This window comes from Mobula hypostoma, chromosome 20 (assembly GCF_963921235.1).
Source record: "Mobula hypostoma chromosome 20, sMobHyp1.1, whole genome shotgun sequence".
Taxonomy (NCBI): domain Eukaryota; kingdom Metazoa; phylum Chordata; class Chondrichthyes; order Myliobatiformes; family Myliobatidae; genus Mobula; species Mobula hypostoma.
Genome location: NC_086116.1, coordinates 57,039,916 through 57,056,670, shown reverse-complemented (window position 1 = coordinate 57,056,670; position 16,755 = coordinate 57,039,916).

Genomic DNA, 16,755 nt, shown 5'->3' with positions numbered 1-16,755 from the left:
TCAATGTAAATGTGATAAGCAAATCTGAATCTGAGTGAAAAGAGGCTGGTTACAAGGTTATAGAAGCAAGGTTTTGGTCAATTGTGCCTGTTCCAATACCTAGTAAGAGCATGGCTAATCTTTTATTTCACCTCTACTAATACCTCATTCTCTTAACACCCAAAATTCACTTGGTCTGACACACTTCAAGTTCTCCACTGTAAAATACATGTATTCTATGATAACAACAAGATTTGGCTCCATGGTGAAACATCATGCCTTCCTCTAAGACAAGGCTTTATCAGAAGGAATACCGGATCGAGACAGGTCACCTGGTTGACAACTTCTCACCCTATGTCAGTAAAACTGAAGAGCTTGCTGTTGAGTTCAGGCAGGGAAGGTGGCGGAACATATGCCAGTCCATACAGGGGGATCGGCAGTGGAGAGAGTCGGCAGCTTTAAATCCCTGGGTGTTAATATTATTGGAGGGCCTGGGCCTGTCATAGAGATACGATCATAAGGAAGGTGTGACAGTGTCTTTACTTTCTCAGAAAGTTAAATAAGTTTGGCTTGTTGTGGACATTGTAACAAACAATGTCCACAGATGTACCGTTGAAAGTATCCTGACTGGTTGTATCATGGTCCAGTACAGCATTTTGAATGCGCAGGAATGTAAGAAGCGGCAGACCGTAAGGACTCCGCTCAATACATTCTTCGTGGGCAAATCCCTCCCCTCCATCAGTAGTACGAATGAGGGAAGGGGCGTTGCCTCAAGAGGGCAGTGCCTTCTACAGATCAAAGATCCTCACCATCCAGCCCAAGCCATCTTTTTGCAGCTCCCATCCAGCGGAACAAAGAGAAGCCTGAAGTCTCAAAAAGCATGTAAAAGAACAATTAGAAACATAGAAAACCTATAGCACAATACAGGCCCTTTGGCCCACAAAGCTGTGCCAAACAAGTCCTTAACTGAGAAATTACCTAGGGTTACCCATAGCCCTCTATTTTTCTGAGCTCCACGTACCTAGCCACGAGTCTCTTAAAAGACCCCATCGTATCCACCTCCACCACTGTCGCCAGCAGCCCATTCCACATTCTCATCACTCTCTGAGTGAAAAACCTACCCCTGACATCTCCTCTGTACCTACTTCCAAGCACCTTAAAACTGTGCCCTCTTGTGCTTGCCATTTCCGCCCTGGGAAAAAGCCTCTGACTATCCACATGATCAATGCCTGTCACCATCTTGTACACCTCTATCAGGTCACCTGTCATTCTCTGTCACTCCAAGGAGAAAAGGCCGAGTTCACTCAACCTATTCTCATAAGGCATGCTCTCCAATCCAGGCAACATCCTTGTAAGTCTCCTCTGCACCCTTTCTGTGGTTTCCACATCCTTCCTGTAGTGAGGCAACCAGAACTGAGCAGAGTACTCCAAGTGGGGCCTGACCAGGGTCCTGTATAGGTGCAATATTAACTCTCGGCTCTTAAACCCAATCCACGATTGATGAAGGCCAATGGACCGTATGCCTTCTTAACCACAAAGTCAACCTGCGCAGCAGCTTTGAGTGTCCAATGAACGCGAACCCCAAGATCATAAGATCATAAGACCATAAGACAAAGGAGCAGAAGTCAGCCATTCGGCCTGTCGAGTCTGCTTCGCCATTTTATCATGAGCTGCTCCACTCTCCCATTTAGTCCCACTCCTCTGCCTTCTCACCATAACCTTTGATGCCCTGGCTACTCAGATACCTATCAATCTCTACCTTAAATACACCCAATGACTTGGCCTCCACTGCCGCCCGTGGCAACAAATTCCATAGATTCACCACCCTCTGGTCAAAAAAATTTCTTTGCTTCTCTGTTCTGAATGGGTGCCCTTCAATCCTTAAGTCATGCCCTCTCGTACTAGGCTCCCCCATCATGGGAAACAACTTTGCCACATCCACTCTGTCCATGCCTTTCAACATTCGAAATGTTTCTATGAGGTCCCCCGCATTCTTCTAAACTCCAAGGAATACAATCCAAGAGCAGACAAACTTTCCTCATATGTTAACCCTCTCATTCCCAGAATCATTCTAGTGTATCTTCTCTGAACCCTCTCCAACGTCAGCACATCCTTTCTTAAATAAGGAGACCAAAACTGCCCACAATACTCCAAGTGAGGTCTTACCAGTGCCTTATAGAGCCTCAACATCACATCCCTGCTCCTATACTCTATTCCTCTAGAAATGAATGCCAACATTGCATTCGCCTTCTTCACCACTGACTCAACCTGGAGGTTAACCTTAAGGGTATCCTGTACGAGGACTCCCAAGTCCCGTTGCGTCTCAGAACTTTTTATTCTCTCCCCATTTAAATAATAGTCTGCCCGCTTATTTTTTCTGCCAAAGTGCATAACCATACACTTTCCAACATTGTATTTCATTTGCCACTTGTTTGCCCATTCTTCCAATCTATCCAAGTCTCTCTGCAGACTCTCCGTTTCCTCATCACTACCGGCCCCTCCACCTTTACCTAGTTGGTAACGCCCTTCCCACCATTGAGTTTATCTACACAAAGCATTGTCACAGCAAAGCAGTACCCATCATCAGAGACCCCACCACCCAGGGCATGCTGTCTTCTTGCTGCTGCCATCAGGAAGGAGGTACAGGAGCCTCAGGACTCACACTTCCAGGTTCAGGAACAGTTATTACCCCTCAACCATCAGGCTCTGAATCAAAGGGGATAACTTCACTTGCCCCATCACTGAAATATTCTCACAAGCTATGTCTCACTCTCAAGGACTCTTCATCTCATGATCTCGATATTTATTGTTTAAGGTTATTATGGCCGGGGGTGATAGTGGGACAAGCTCGCACTACCTATTAAATGTTCTGAATGGCATACACCTCAAATAGCCTCTGACAACCAAGTCCAGCTCCTGTCTTCATGTGTGGCTTAGCTACTAAGCCCAGTGGAACCTTTGCTACTAACAGGAGAGGGGGCAAAAGTGTGTTACTGGCACCTTAAAATCACTCACTTCGGGCCAACAGGACTCATCAGTTGTGATTGGCATCTCATCCAGGAGAAGGAAAACTCTGATCTCAAACCTCTGCTGCCTTGTGGCTATACCCACTCACGGAGAAGGCTTCGGGAGTAAACCCCAAGGGAAAAATCCAGAGCTGGAGTCCCTAAGGCAGTCCTACGCTGATTTCAACACTGACCGGCAACTACTATGACACTGCTGGACCAAGCTATCGCTGTCTGCCGTTCCTTTGGGTTCATCAGATGTGTGGAGAGGGGGAGCTTGCTCTCCATATCGTACTGCCCTGGCTTGTGTATCTACACAGCTAGGATGCAGAAATCCACGGTCTACTCTATTCGATGGAAGCCTCACGCACAGTTATTACCATTATTATTTCTTCTTTCTTTATGTATTTGCACAGTTTGTATTGTTTGTACACTGGTTGGAGCAGCTTTTCATTGATTCCATTATGGTTATTGGATTTATTGAGTATGCTAGCAAGAAAATGAATTTCAGGGTTGTATATGGTGATAATACTTTTTTGATAATCAATTTACTTTGAACTTTGAAATTAGTGTTAAACTATTTGGAAATGAAATTGGAAAGCAGTTTTCCACCCTAAGGATAGTAGAAATGCAGAATGCTGTGAATGCTGAGGTGCAATTGGAATTGTCAACTGTGAACTTATTTGTTCTTGTAAGTTCAGGGAAATAGATGAGAGACAGGTACGTGGTGTTAAGGTTGATGTCAACCATGATCGATCTGAATGAAAGAACAGTAATAGAGGCTTCTATTGCAAATGCTCCAGTCTATTAGCCTCAGCCATGAGATTGGACTTTGCAAATATTGGGCACTAAAACAAGGCCTGTTCAGGAGTCAGCCCATGCTGGGGATGAATGAGAGGATAGAGGCATCAGAACACAACACTTTGGAAGAGGAGTGGTGTATCAGAGGCAGCGCTGGGCATGATGGACAAGAAGATTCTAGAGCTGAAACATTAACTCAGTCTCTCTTTCTTTTGACAGTGCCTGACTTACAAAGTGTTTCCAGCGTGTTGTGTTTTAGCGGCAAACTTCCAGGAAACTGGGATCCAAAACCAACTGCATTCAGTTGCAAGGCTGCAAAGCTACTTAGATGCAGCATGACTGGAGATTGGAGAGGAGTCCATTAACTCTGGCAGTGGTGGACCCATTCACCTGGCACAGCATCCACGCCACAACCACCAGACCCAAAAACAGTTACATCCCCCAAGCCATCAGGCTGATCAACACCTCCAGCCGTGAACCTAACCCACCACCACCACATCACATCAACCACTCCTCTCCAAACTCCCTCAGCACCCTTCACCCCGCCATGATCTGCCGCTTTACGCTTGCACTCCGCACCTCATACCTGAACTGACACAGCCACTGACCTAGTGTGTTTACTTTATCATTTCCTGACAGTCACTATGTTCGGATCTCCTGCACCTAGTAACACTTCATGTACGTACTGCTTTGACGTATAACAGTCACCAGAGAGACACTGAAGTTTCTGGATATAGAAGTGTTTTATTCAAGAAAACAAGCCACAGGCATCATTGAGACACACACGGAGGAAAAGGCCTCCCACCCCAATACTTTTATATGCTACACACACACAAAATGCTGGAGGAACTCAGCAGATCAGGCAGCATCTATGGAAAAGAGTGAACAATTGACACCTCAGGCTGAGACCCTTTGTCGGGACTTTTAGGGATGCTTACCCTGAAGAAGTTTAAATCTTCTCTTTGATGGGAGTTCAGTGAAACCCTTCCTCACTGCTCCCCCTCTATAGTCTCTGCTGCCCTCTGACTTGTTTACTCTTTTCCATGGATGCTGCCTGGCCTGTTGAGTTCCTCCAGCATTTTGTGTGTGTTGCTTGGATTTCCACCATCTGCAGATTTTCTCTTGTTTGTGATTTTTTATATGTTAAAGATCAAAGGTAACAGCAGGACAATTCGATAGCTACCATGAATCTACAGTGCTTCCTTTGAATTATGTATTGTTTTCCCACACCTTCTTCACTCCCACACTCCAGACACCCAAAATGAATGTTAATCAGCATTGTCTGGTTTGCAATCAGCTCCAGTCCACAGGTCCAGCTCTTCAGGACTGCATTTTAAATTCAATCTACAATCTACATTTATGTCTGAGATTGGTTGCTGGTGAAATTAATATTTGCTATATACTCTAACTCCAGAATACACCCTAACACATACAATCAGTCTATGTATACAAGTTAATTTCATGTATATTGGCCGTGCTCAACAGTTACCTAGAGAAGTACAACACAGAAACAGGCCTTTCAGCCCATCTAGTCCATGCCAATGCAGTTGAACTGCACCCGGACCATAGCCCTCCATATCCCTACTATCCACGTACCTATCCAAACTTCTCTTAAAAGTTGAAATCAAGCTCACATGGACTACTTGTGCAGGCAGCTCATTCTATTCTCTCAGGACCCTGAGTGAAGAAGTTTCCCCTCAAGTTCCCTTTAAACTTCTCACCTTTCACCCTTGAGCCATGACCTCTGGTTGTAGTCCCATCCAACCTCAGAGGAAAAAGCCTGTTTGCATTTACCCTATCTATACCCCTCATAATTTTGTAAACTTCTATCAAACCTCCTCTGAATCTTCTACATTCTAAAGGATACAATCCTAACTGATTCAATCTTTCCTTACAACTTAGGTCCTCCAGACCCGGCAACATCCCAGTAAGTTTTCTCTGTGCTCTTTCAACCTGATTTACATCTCTCCAGTAAGCAGATGAGCAAAACTACACAAATTCTCCAAATTAGGCCTCACCAACGTCTGATACAACTTTAACATAACATCCCTTCTTCTGTGCTCAATGCATTGATTTATGAAGGCCAATGTACTTTCTTTATGACTATCTACCTATGATGCCACTTTCAATGAATTATGGACCTGTATTTCCAGATCCCTTTGTTCTCCTACTCTCCTCAGTGCCCTACCATTCACTGTGTAAGACCTACTCTGGTTGGACCTACCAAAGTCCAAACCTCGCACTTGCCCGCATTAAATTCCATCTGCCATTTTTCAGCCCATTTTTCTAGCTGATGCAGATCTCTCTGCAACCATGACAGCCTTTCTCACTGTCCACTACACCCACAATCTTGCACTGATCCCTGTGGCACTCCACTAGTCACAGGCCTCCAGTTAGAGAGGCAATTATCTACCACCACCCAATGGCTTCTCCCACAGAGTCCATGTCTAATCCAATTTATTACCTCATCCTGAATGCCAAGTGACTAGACATTCTAGACTAGCCTCCCGTGTGGGAACTTGTCTAATGCCCTACTAAAGTCCATGTAGGCGATATCCACTGCCTTGCCTTCATCCACTTTCCTGGTCATTTCCTCAAAAAATTCTATAAGACTGGTTGGACGTGATCTACCATGCACAAAGCCACGCTGACTATCCCTAATCAGTCCATGTCAATCCAAATACTTATATATCGAGTCCTTTAGAATACCTTCCAATAACTTCCCCACTACTGATGTGCTGGCCTATAATTTCCTGGTTTCTGTTTAGAGCCATGTTTAAACAGTGGAACACTATTAGCTATCCTCCAATCCTCTGGTACCTCTCCTATTGCTAAATATCTCTGCTAGGGCCCAGGCTATTTCAGCACTTTCCTCCCACAGGGTGCAAGGGAACACCTTGTCAGGGCCTGGGGATTTATCCCCCTGATTTGCCTCAGGGTAGCAAACACCTCCTCCTCTGTAATTGGTACAGGGTCCATGAGGTTGATGCTGCTTTGCCTCACTTCCATAGACTCTCTATCCATCTCCCAAGAAAATATAGATGTAAAGAATTCCTTTAAGATCTGCCTCATCTGATTTGGCTCCACACATGGACTACCATTCTGATCTCCAGAAGACCACTTTTGTCCCTTGCAATCCTTTTGGTCTTAACTTATCTGTAGAATTCCTTAATTCTCCTTCACCTTGTCGGCTATGGCAACCTCATGCCTTCTTTTAGCCCTCCTGGTTTCTTTCTTAAGTGTTCTCTTGCATTTCTTGTAGCCCATAAGCAGCTCATTTGTTCCCACTTGTCTATACCTGCTGTGCACCTCCTTCTTTTTCTTAACCAGGGCCCCGATATCTATTGAAAACCATTCCCTACACTTGTTAGTCTAACAGGCACATACAAGCTTTGTACTTTCAAAATTTCGCTTTCCTAGATCTTTCACCTTTCCTAGAAAACAGCCTTCCAGATAATTTCTGATACCATCAAAATTGGCCTTTCTCCAATTATTACCTCAGCCCACGGACCAGACATATTTCTTTGCGTATTTACTTTGAAACTAACGACTTTGTGGTCACTGGATGCAAAGTGTTCTCCTACACAAACTTCCGACACCTACCCTGCCTCATTCCTTAATAGCAGATCCAGTATCACACTCTCTCTTGTTGGCACTTCTATGAACTGATGAAGGAAACTTTCTTCAGCACATTTGATAAACTCTATCCAATCTAGTCCTTTTACATTATAGGATTCCCAGTCAATATGTGGAAAGTTAACATCACCTCCTATAACAGCCTTACGTTTCTTGGAACAGTCTGCGACCTCTTTACAAATTTATTCCTCTAAATCTGTAGGACTGTTGGGTGGTCTGTAATATAGCCCTATTAATGTAGTCATACCTTTCTTATTTCTCAGTTCAACCCATAACACCTCACAAGTCGAGTTCTCCAGTCTGTCCTGATGGAACACTGCTGTGACATTTCCCCTGACTAGTAACACCACCCCCTCTTCCTTTAATCCCTTCCACTCTGTCACGTCTGAAACAACAGAAACCCGAAATGTTGACAGGCCAGTTCTACCCCTCCTGCAACCAAGTCTCACTAATGGCTACAACATCATAATTCCATGTGTTGATCCATGCCTTCAGCTCATCCTCCTTTCCTACGATACTGTTTGCTTTGAAATATATGCAGCTCAGAACACTAGCTGAACCGTGCTCATCAGTCTCCACAACCTATCCACTAACTGTTCTGGCACTCTGGTTCCCATCCCCCTGCAACTCTAGCTTAAATCCCACCATGCAGCACTAACAAACCTTTCTGCTAGGGTATTAGTCCCCTTCCAGTTCAGGTGCAAACCGCCCCTTCCGTACAGCCCCACCTTCCCTGGAAGAGAGTCCAATGATCCAAAAATCTTATGCTCTCCCCTCCTACACTAACTCCTTAGCCACATGTTAAACTGTATAATCTTTCTAGTTCTGGCCTCACTAGCACGTGGCATGGGTAGCAATCCTGAGATCACAACCCTGGAGGTCCTGCCCTTCAACTTAGCACCTAACTCCCTGAACTCCCTGTGCAGAACCTTGTCAATGGGTCATTGGTACCTACATGAACCACGACCTCTGGCTGTTCACTGTCCCACTTAAGAATGCTGAGGACTCGATCCGAGATATCCCGGACTCTGGCACCCAGGAGGCAACATACCATCCAGGAATCTTGTTCTCTCCCACAGAACCTCCTGTCCACTCCCCGAACTAATGAATCCCCTATCACCACAGAGTGCCTTTTCTCTCCCCTTCCATTTTGAGTCACAGAGTCAAACTCAGTGGTCGAAACCCAACCACCGTGACTTTCATCTGTTAGATTAACCTCCCCCAAACAGTATCCTGTTGTTGAGGGGGATGGCCACAGGGGTACTCTGCACTGGCTCCTTAACCTCTTTCCCCTTCCCAACTGTCACCCAGTCTCCTGTGTCCTGCACCTTGGGTGTAACTACCTCCCTACATGTCCTATCTATCACCCCTTCAGCTTCCTGAATTATCCAGACTTCATCCAGTTCCGGCTCCAGCTCCTTAACGCAGATTGTTAGAAGCTGCAGCTGGATGCACTTCTCGCTGTTGTAGTTGTCAGAGACACTGGAGGTCTCCCCATTTCCTACATCCTGCAAAAGGAGCATTTCACTACTCTGCCTGGCTTTTCTACTGTCCTAACTGAGCAGATGTAAAGTAGGGCGGTGGGGTGGGGAGGTTAACCGGAGCTTTTCTTTACTTTGCCTTCCCTGGCTGGAGCCTCGAAAGCCTAAAGCTCCAAGGTCACCACTCTGACTCTGTCCACTCAGACAACTGCTGCTGCACGCCCCCACCTTCCTTTAACTTGCTGTTGCTAATCAATCCCAAACACCGATTGGTCACTGGTCAAAGCTCTGTTACGCTGCTGTGACCCTGTGACCCGCTGCTGCTTTTACCTACCCGGGCGGTGGACCCAAGTTAAATCCCCTCCTCTCAAACTTCTGAAGTCTGGAGAGGTTGCTGGTCAAAGCTTCACGCTTGTACATTGTGTTTCATAGCATTGCTTCCATATTTATGCTTACTGTGTGTTTTTTAATGTTGAATTGGATCATCTTGTCCTCTTCTACACGTTACACTCATGTACTGAAAAATTACGATAAGCAATCTTGAAATTGCCAGACATAATCAGAAGAAATCCTGATTTCCCCACCCCCACTCCACCCCCGCTTCACCCTCAGCCCTGTAAAATCTGAGTTTTTTTAAAAATTCATTTTACGGGATGTGGGCATTGCTAGCAAAGCCAGCATTTACTGCCCATCCCTGGTTGCTGCTGAGAAGGTGATGAGCTGCCTTCTCGAACCACGGCTGTCCCAGAGGTGTAGGTACACCCACAGTGCTCTTACTGCTTATTCATATAACGGGTAAAATTTTACACCTTGCAGCAGCCCTCCTCAACCTTTTTGCACTGGAGGAATCCTTGAAATAATTTTCAGGTCTCAGGGAACCCCTGCGAAAAAATGATTATATCTGCAGCTCACGGTATGTTAGCGTGATCAGTAAGTTGAAGATATACTAATCCAAAAATAATTGTCAATGCTATTTTGAGTAGAGAATAACTTGTTAGCCAACCTTTCTTGAAGAAACAGGTAGTTAAGCTTGGCTTACCTTTCTTTAAATTAATCTCTTTCTTTCCCTTTCACAAATTTTTAAAACTCATAAGTCAAACATAATAAAAAGTACTCCATTTTGAGTATGGTTGGGGCGAGGGACAACCTACCTGGGGGAAGCAACAGCAGTCATGCCTCTGGCACCGAGTCTGACCCTGTGGCTCAGAAGGTTGGGGAACTGAAGAGGATGGCAGCAGTAATAGGGGACTCTATAATCAGGGAGTCAGACAGGTGATTCTGTGGATGTGAAAAGAAAACACAGATGGTAGTTTGCCTCCCAGGTGCCAGGATCCACGATGTTTCTGAATGCATCCACAATATCCTGAAAAGGGAAGGAGAGCAGCCAGAAGTTGTGGTGCATATTGGTACCAGTGACATAACTAGAAAAAGGCAGGAGATCCTGAAAAAAAGAATACAGGGAGTTAGGAAGGAAGCTGAGAAGCAGGACCTCAAGGGTAGTAACCTTGGGATTGCTGCCTGTGCCACGAGACAGTGAGGATAGGAACAGAATGAGGTGGCAGATAAATGTGTGGCTGAAGAATTGCAGCAGGGGGAAGAGAATCAGATTTCTGGATCATTGGGACCTCTTCTGGGGTAAGTCTGACCTGTACAAATAGGATGGCTTGCACTTGAATCCAAGGGAGAATCAATATTCTTGCAGGCAGATTTACTAGAACTGTTAGGAGTGGTTTAAACTAATATAACAGTGGGGCAGGAACCAGTACGATAGAGTTGAGGATGAGCCAGCAGGTTTACAAGTAGATGATGGGTGTAACATGAATGTAAGGAAGGACAAGCCAATGATTGTGTACAAATGCAGACAGAGCAAAGAGTTAAATTGTACCACAGAGGCAAAATTCATAAGGGCAAAGAACACAGGACTGAAGGTGCTGTATTTAAATGTGCATAGCATTTGGAATAAGGTGGACAAACTCATGGCACAATTAGAGATTAGTCGGTATGACGTTGTGGGGATCACTGAGTTGTGTCTGAAAGAAGGTCAGAGTTGGGAGCTTAACATCAAAGCATATACTTTGTACGAAAGGACAGGCAGGAAGGCAAAGGGCGTCTTGTGACTTTGTTGGTAAAAGATGGAATTACTTCTTTAGAAAGAGGTGACACAAAGTCAGAAAACGTTGAATCTTTGTAGGTGTAGTTAAGAAACTGCAAAGATAAAATATGGGTTAACATACAAGGAGCATTTGGCAGCTTTGGGCCTGTACTCATTGGAATTTAGAAGAATGCAGGGGGATCTCATTGGAACCTACCAAATGTTGAAAGGACTAGATAGAGTGGATGTGGAGAGGATGTCTCCTATAGTGTGGGGTCTCCAGAACTAGAGGGCACAGCCTCAAATCTGAGGGGCAACCTTTTAGAACAGAGGTAGACTACTAGACAGGTATATGGAGGAATTTAAAGTGGGGGCTTATATGGGAGGCAGGCTTTGAGTGTCGGCACAACATTGTGGGCCGAAGGACCTGTACTTTGCTGTACTATTCTATGTTCTAAAGAGGAATTTTTTCTGCCAGATAGTAATAAATCATTGGAACGCTCTGCCACAAACTGCGGTGGAGACCAAGTACATTTAAGGTGGAAGTTGATAGTTTCCTAAACGATCAAGGCATCAAAGGATATGGCGAGAAGGCAGGTGTGTGGGGTTGAGTGGGATCCAGGATCAGCCATGATGGAACGGCGGAGCAGACTCGATGGCCTGAATGGCCTAATTCTGCTCCTATGTCTTATGGACACAGTTTTATACAAAACTTTGAAAAAAGATTTTCTTACTAAGTAATATGATCATAGAAATTCAGAACTTGTCCAGGGGCAAGTCAGTAAATCTCATCTTGAGTGCATGATCAGAGTGCAGCTCACAAAGTTCTTCCTCTTCTCTCAAAGTCAAGTTCTCAGGTTGAGCAGAAGATTCAGAGAAGAAGTCCCTCACCCAGTCATATGCTTGTGTTGAAAGGGAGGAAAAATATTGTTCAATTTTGTGCTGCAATTCTTTCAAATGGTGTTCAATAAAACTCAAGACTTTCTGATATCCTCCCTCACTCTCAATCCCAAGCAGCAGAGGAAACATTTCAGGATTTTCTTTTGCAACATGATTTTTCCAACAATTCAGTTTCCTGTTAAAATCCAAGAATCTTGTCACTTGAAGTCAAGTTTTCTCCATGACCTTGCAGAGACTTGTTCAACTGGGTCATATGATGAAAAATGTCTGTTAAGTTGGCTAGTTTCTGCGGCCATTCTTCATCTTCAAAGCACTTAGCAAAATCTGGTCTACTATTTTCTGGAAGGTACTCCTGCAATTCACCTTGCAGCTCAAACACCCTATTGAGAACTCTTCCTCTGGTAAGCCACAGGATTTCTGTATGTAGCAGGAGATTGGTGTGCTCTTTGTCCAGGTTTTCACACAGTTGTTTTAAATATTCTCAAGGGAACTGGTCTTTATTTAATAAGGTTAACCATTTTTTGCAGCATCATCCAGAACGTCTTTCATTTCATCTCCAGAAGTTTTTGACATCAGCACCATCTTTAGAATGAAAATCTTTAGAATGAAAATTTCCCTCTAATTTTTTACCACACCTGTAAAGCTTTCTCGCTCCCATAAGTGGCGCGTAAGGGGAAGTTGGGGGAGGTAATTTGGGAGGGAGAGGCTGATGTCGCAGCCCAAATTGGACGAGTCCATTCAGCGCTCGGAAAACACACTTTATCCTCCTCATCAGCCTACCGTCCTCCCCTCCGTGAAAAACAGCGCTCACCAATTATCAACAGCCTCCCCTATCTCACGTCAGAAACAGAATGGACTCAAGCAAATAAACCGTGCACTGTCATAGTGGGCTGAGAGACCTCTGACGAGATTGCTAACGGGGCTGCTCGGTCACTACTCAGCACTGCGAGCGCTAGGATCGTGCGAAGTTCAAAAAACTTTTTTAAATGACGATCTCTCACGGAATCCCGGTTGAGAAATCCTGCCTTACAGTGATTGAATTCATTAGATGTTCACGAAGGTGCTGAATATTTGGCACAAATATCAGCACATCTGGGCAGCCACTTCAACAATTGAGAAGCCTGAAGTCACTAATTAACCAAAAATATAACCCAGGTAACCTCCACTTGAATCAACTGTCCAATGTTAACTTAGTGCTTTATGTCCTGCCTCATTCTGTATTAAAACACTCCTTAAAACATAACGTTGATAGAGTTGTGCAAGAGAGACAGCAGATGGTGCAAACTTGGAACAGCATATACAAAATGCTGGAGGAACTCAGCAGGTCAGGTAGAATCACCGGAGATTCATTCCTTCTCTAGATGCTGCCTGATCTGCTGAGTTCCTCCTGCCTTTTGAATGGGAGTTCTTCATTTTCCTCTTCTGTTTAATGGCGGTTGGCAGACCAACGTAAGGTGCATTATTGCCACCTACTGAGTTGGAGTGTAGACCAAAGAGACAGGAAATCTCTAAATTTCCACGGGGGTGGGCACCTCCCAAATCAAATAATATCAAAAAGTCTAATACTTTTCAGAAAGTCAAATATGCACTTATATACATTCCAATGGTAACGATATCTCAATAAAATTTCCATGTTAATCTCTGTCTGCCCCAAAGATCTCAATTTAGTAATTTTAGTCCCCTTTGTATCTCATAGGATTTGCATTCAAACGAAATGTGCCGCACCATTTCTTGACAGGTACACTTGCTACAAATACCAGTATCATGCATATTAATTCAGAACAGAGAATTATTCAACCTAGTATGTCCAATATGTAAATGTGTAAGTATAACTTCTCTCCTTTCATACCCATCTACCAGTTGCCACAGGGATCAAATAGATTTTTTAATTATGGCTTTCATCTCCCCCTTATGCAAAGGCACTGTTACATTTATATCCTTGATTTTAAGTGATTGCTTGGCAGGAATGTCTGCCCCCTCATTTCCTTCAACCCCGAAATTGGCGGAAACCCATGTGAAATGTATACACAGGCCTAGACCCTGCAGCCTCAATAGATGTTGTCCAATCTCAACAAGAATGTTTAGCCTACAATTTGAAGTACTTGTTTTAATAAATGTAAAGGCCAAGAACCAATTAGAGCACAGGACTACACAATCAAGATGTACTTCTTCGACCCATTCCAAGGCTAAAATGATAGCAACCATCTCAGACATGAATACTGGTAATTTGTCTGATAATCTTTTCTTAATTATCACCTGAAACATTGGAAGATAAACAGAAACACCTGCATGATCTTCACTGAATCTTTTGAACCATCTGTGTGGATATGCAAGAATCCATAATATCTGCCTTGCATATATTATTGAACTTCCTGTGCCATTGACAAACAATCACTCCTCCTCTTGATCTTCTCCTAAAGACTCAAATCAGCTATAGGCAAGGATTGTAACCATGGAGAAGTGACAGATTATGGGACCATAAACCACTTTAAACAACCCTAGATTTTGCGCATTCATTTCCCACCCACCCAAAACTGAAGACTTTACAAATACAGTGCTCCCTACATTCTACTAATGTTGCAATATTGGATAACCACCTTTGTGTCCTCTTACATGAACCCTAGAAACCATTGCTAACTGCATAGATATAAAGGTACTTCAATCATTTCTACCAGTAATTCTGAAAATGGGATGATTTAATAACATTGCAGCATTATCTCAGTGTTTGAGCTTCAACTTTATCTAGAGGCTGGAGAAGCTGATCCATAAGCAACACATCCATAATTAAAGACAGATTTGATTAAAGCAATTTACATTTGTTTAAGTCATCTCCTACTCGCAACCCAATCATACCCAACTCAGCACTAATCACATTAAGGGTTTTTTTTGCACATCTCTAGAATTTTATTCACATACACATTCCATGTTAGGGTTGTGTTCTTCCACATGCTTAGAAACTCAAGCCTTTGCAACAGAAAATTTTAATCCCCACCAATGTGCCCCATTCCTCCACTTCATTAATAGCTGCCGGCATCTTCCAAACCATATAATTTATATTCCTGCCTCTCTTCCGCACTGCACCATCATCAGTATATAATGATTTGAAAATGTCTGAGCCAACATTTAAGAAAATATCATTAATCATCATATTAAAAAGGAGTAAGTCCCATTCTCTATCTCATACTCCTTAGAGAATGTTGTTCCCACCCGATTGTATCTTCCTATCACATAAAACATCTTGAACCCAATGGACGTTCTATTAATTCCCATCTTTTGCAGTTGTGTCCATAACATATCAAAAGCTTTCTCTACAAAGAAAATTGTTACTACCAACTCTGTATTAACTTGGGCCTTACGAATATCACATTCCAAACTTAACCCCAAGTCCATAGTCATTTCCCTTAATGAAATCCAGATTGGTATACACCCATTTTTCCATTAATTTCCACAAAATAATAACCCATTCATTCCATTATCTCACATGTGAATTTAGTGAAATAGGTCTATAACTGGAGCAATACACACAAAATGAGGGAGGAACGACACAGGTCAGGCAGCATCTATGGAAGAGTAAGCTATCGACATTTTGGGGCGAGACCCTTCATCAAGACTGGAGAGAAAGATGAGACATTAGAGCAAGAAGGTGGGGGAGGGGAGATAGAAATACCAGGTGGGAGGGGTGAAGTAAGTAAAGATGGGGAAGAGGGAGGGGGAAAGGGTAAGAGGGAGAGGAAAGGGAGGAGGGAGGGGTAAAGGGGGACAGGAGGAGGGATGGGGTGGAGGGAGGGGGAAGGGGGTAAAGTGGGGAGGAAGGGGCCAGAGGGGGAGTGAAGAAGGAAGGGGAGGAGGGGAGGAGGGTGATGGGAGGGGAGGGGGGAGAAGGGGAGGAGAGAGGTAGAGGAGGGGAGGGAAGGGAAGGGTGGGGGAGGGGAGAGGAATGGGTAGGGGAGGGGGAGGAAAGGAGGTGGGGACAGGAGGGAGAAGTGGGAGGGGGAAAGGGAGGGGAGGTTGAGGGCAGCTTTGATGGTGAAGGAAGCCCCTTTCTTTGAAGAAGGAGAACATCTCCTTAGCTCTAGAATGAAAAGTGTCATCCTGAGAGCAGATGCAGCAGAGATGGAGAAGTTGAGCGAAGAGGATGCTGTTTGTACAGGTAACAGGGTTGGAAGTGGTATAGTCCAGGTAGCTGTGAGAGCCTGTGGGTTTAGAATAGACTTCAGTAGACAACTGTTGTAAGTGGGGTGTTGGTGGCGGACCCAAATGCAAGACACAGACATTGAAGTACTAGTAACAGGACAGGACTAGAGAGCTGGGACAAGAACACAGGCTTGGGGTTCGTCTCCGAGCCAGAGACTGGGCAAGGACCTAGAATCTGGGTCTTGACTCAGGCTCAGTCTCCAGAGCTAGATGAAGACATGACATGGCTACAAGACTGGATGTGGAACTCCTGTACAGGATGAGACACATGGACAGGACGAGGACGCAAACCCTTGACTTGGACAGGACCAGTTTCTTGGACGTGACTTGGACATGACAAGAGACTCCTGGACAGGACGAGGGAACCCCAGCACCAGGCTGGGTGAGGCACATGGACAGGACAAGGACACAAAGCCTTGACTAGGTCGAGGGAGACAGGAACACAGAGCCTTGGTCTTGGGAGAGACAAGAATGCAGAGACATGGAACACAGAGCTGGGACCCCTCCTTGGGAACAGGACTTGGGGCCAGGGCTCTATACAGAGTCAGGACCCCTCCTAAGGAGCAGGACATAGGGCCAAGACTCGTACACAGAACACAGAGACATTTCTCAACACAAGGTAGTGGCAAACAGCCGGACCTACCTAGCGAAGGCGTGGACACAGAGA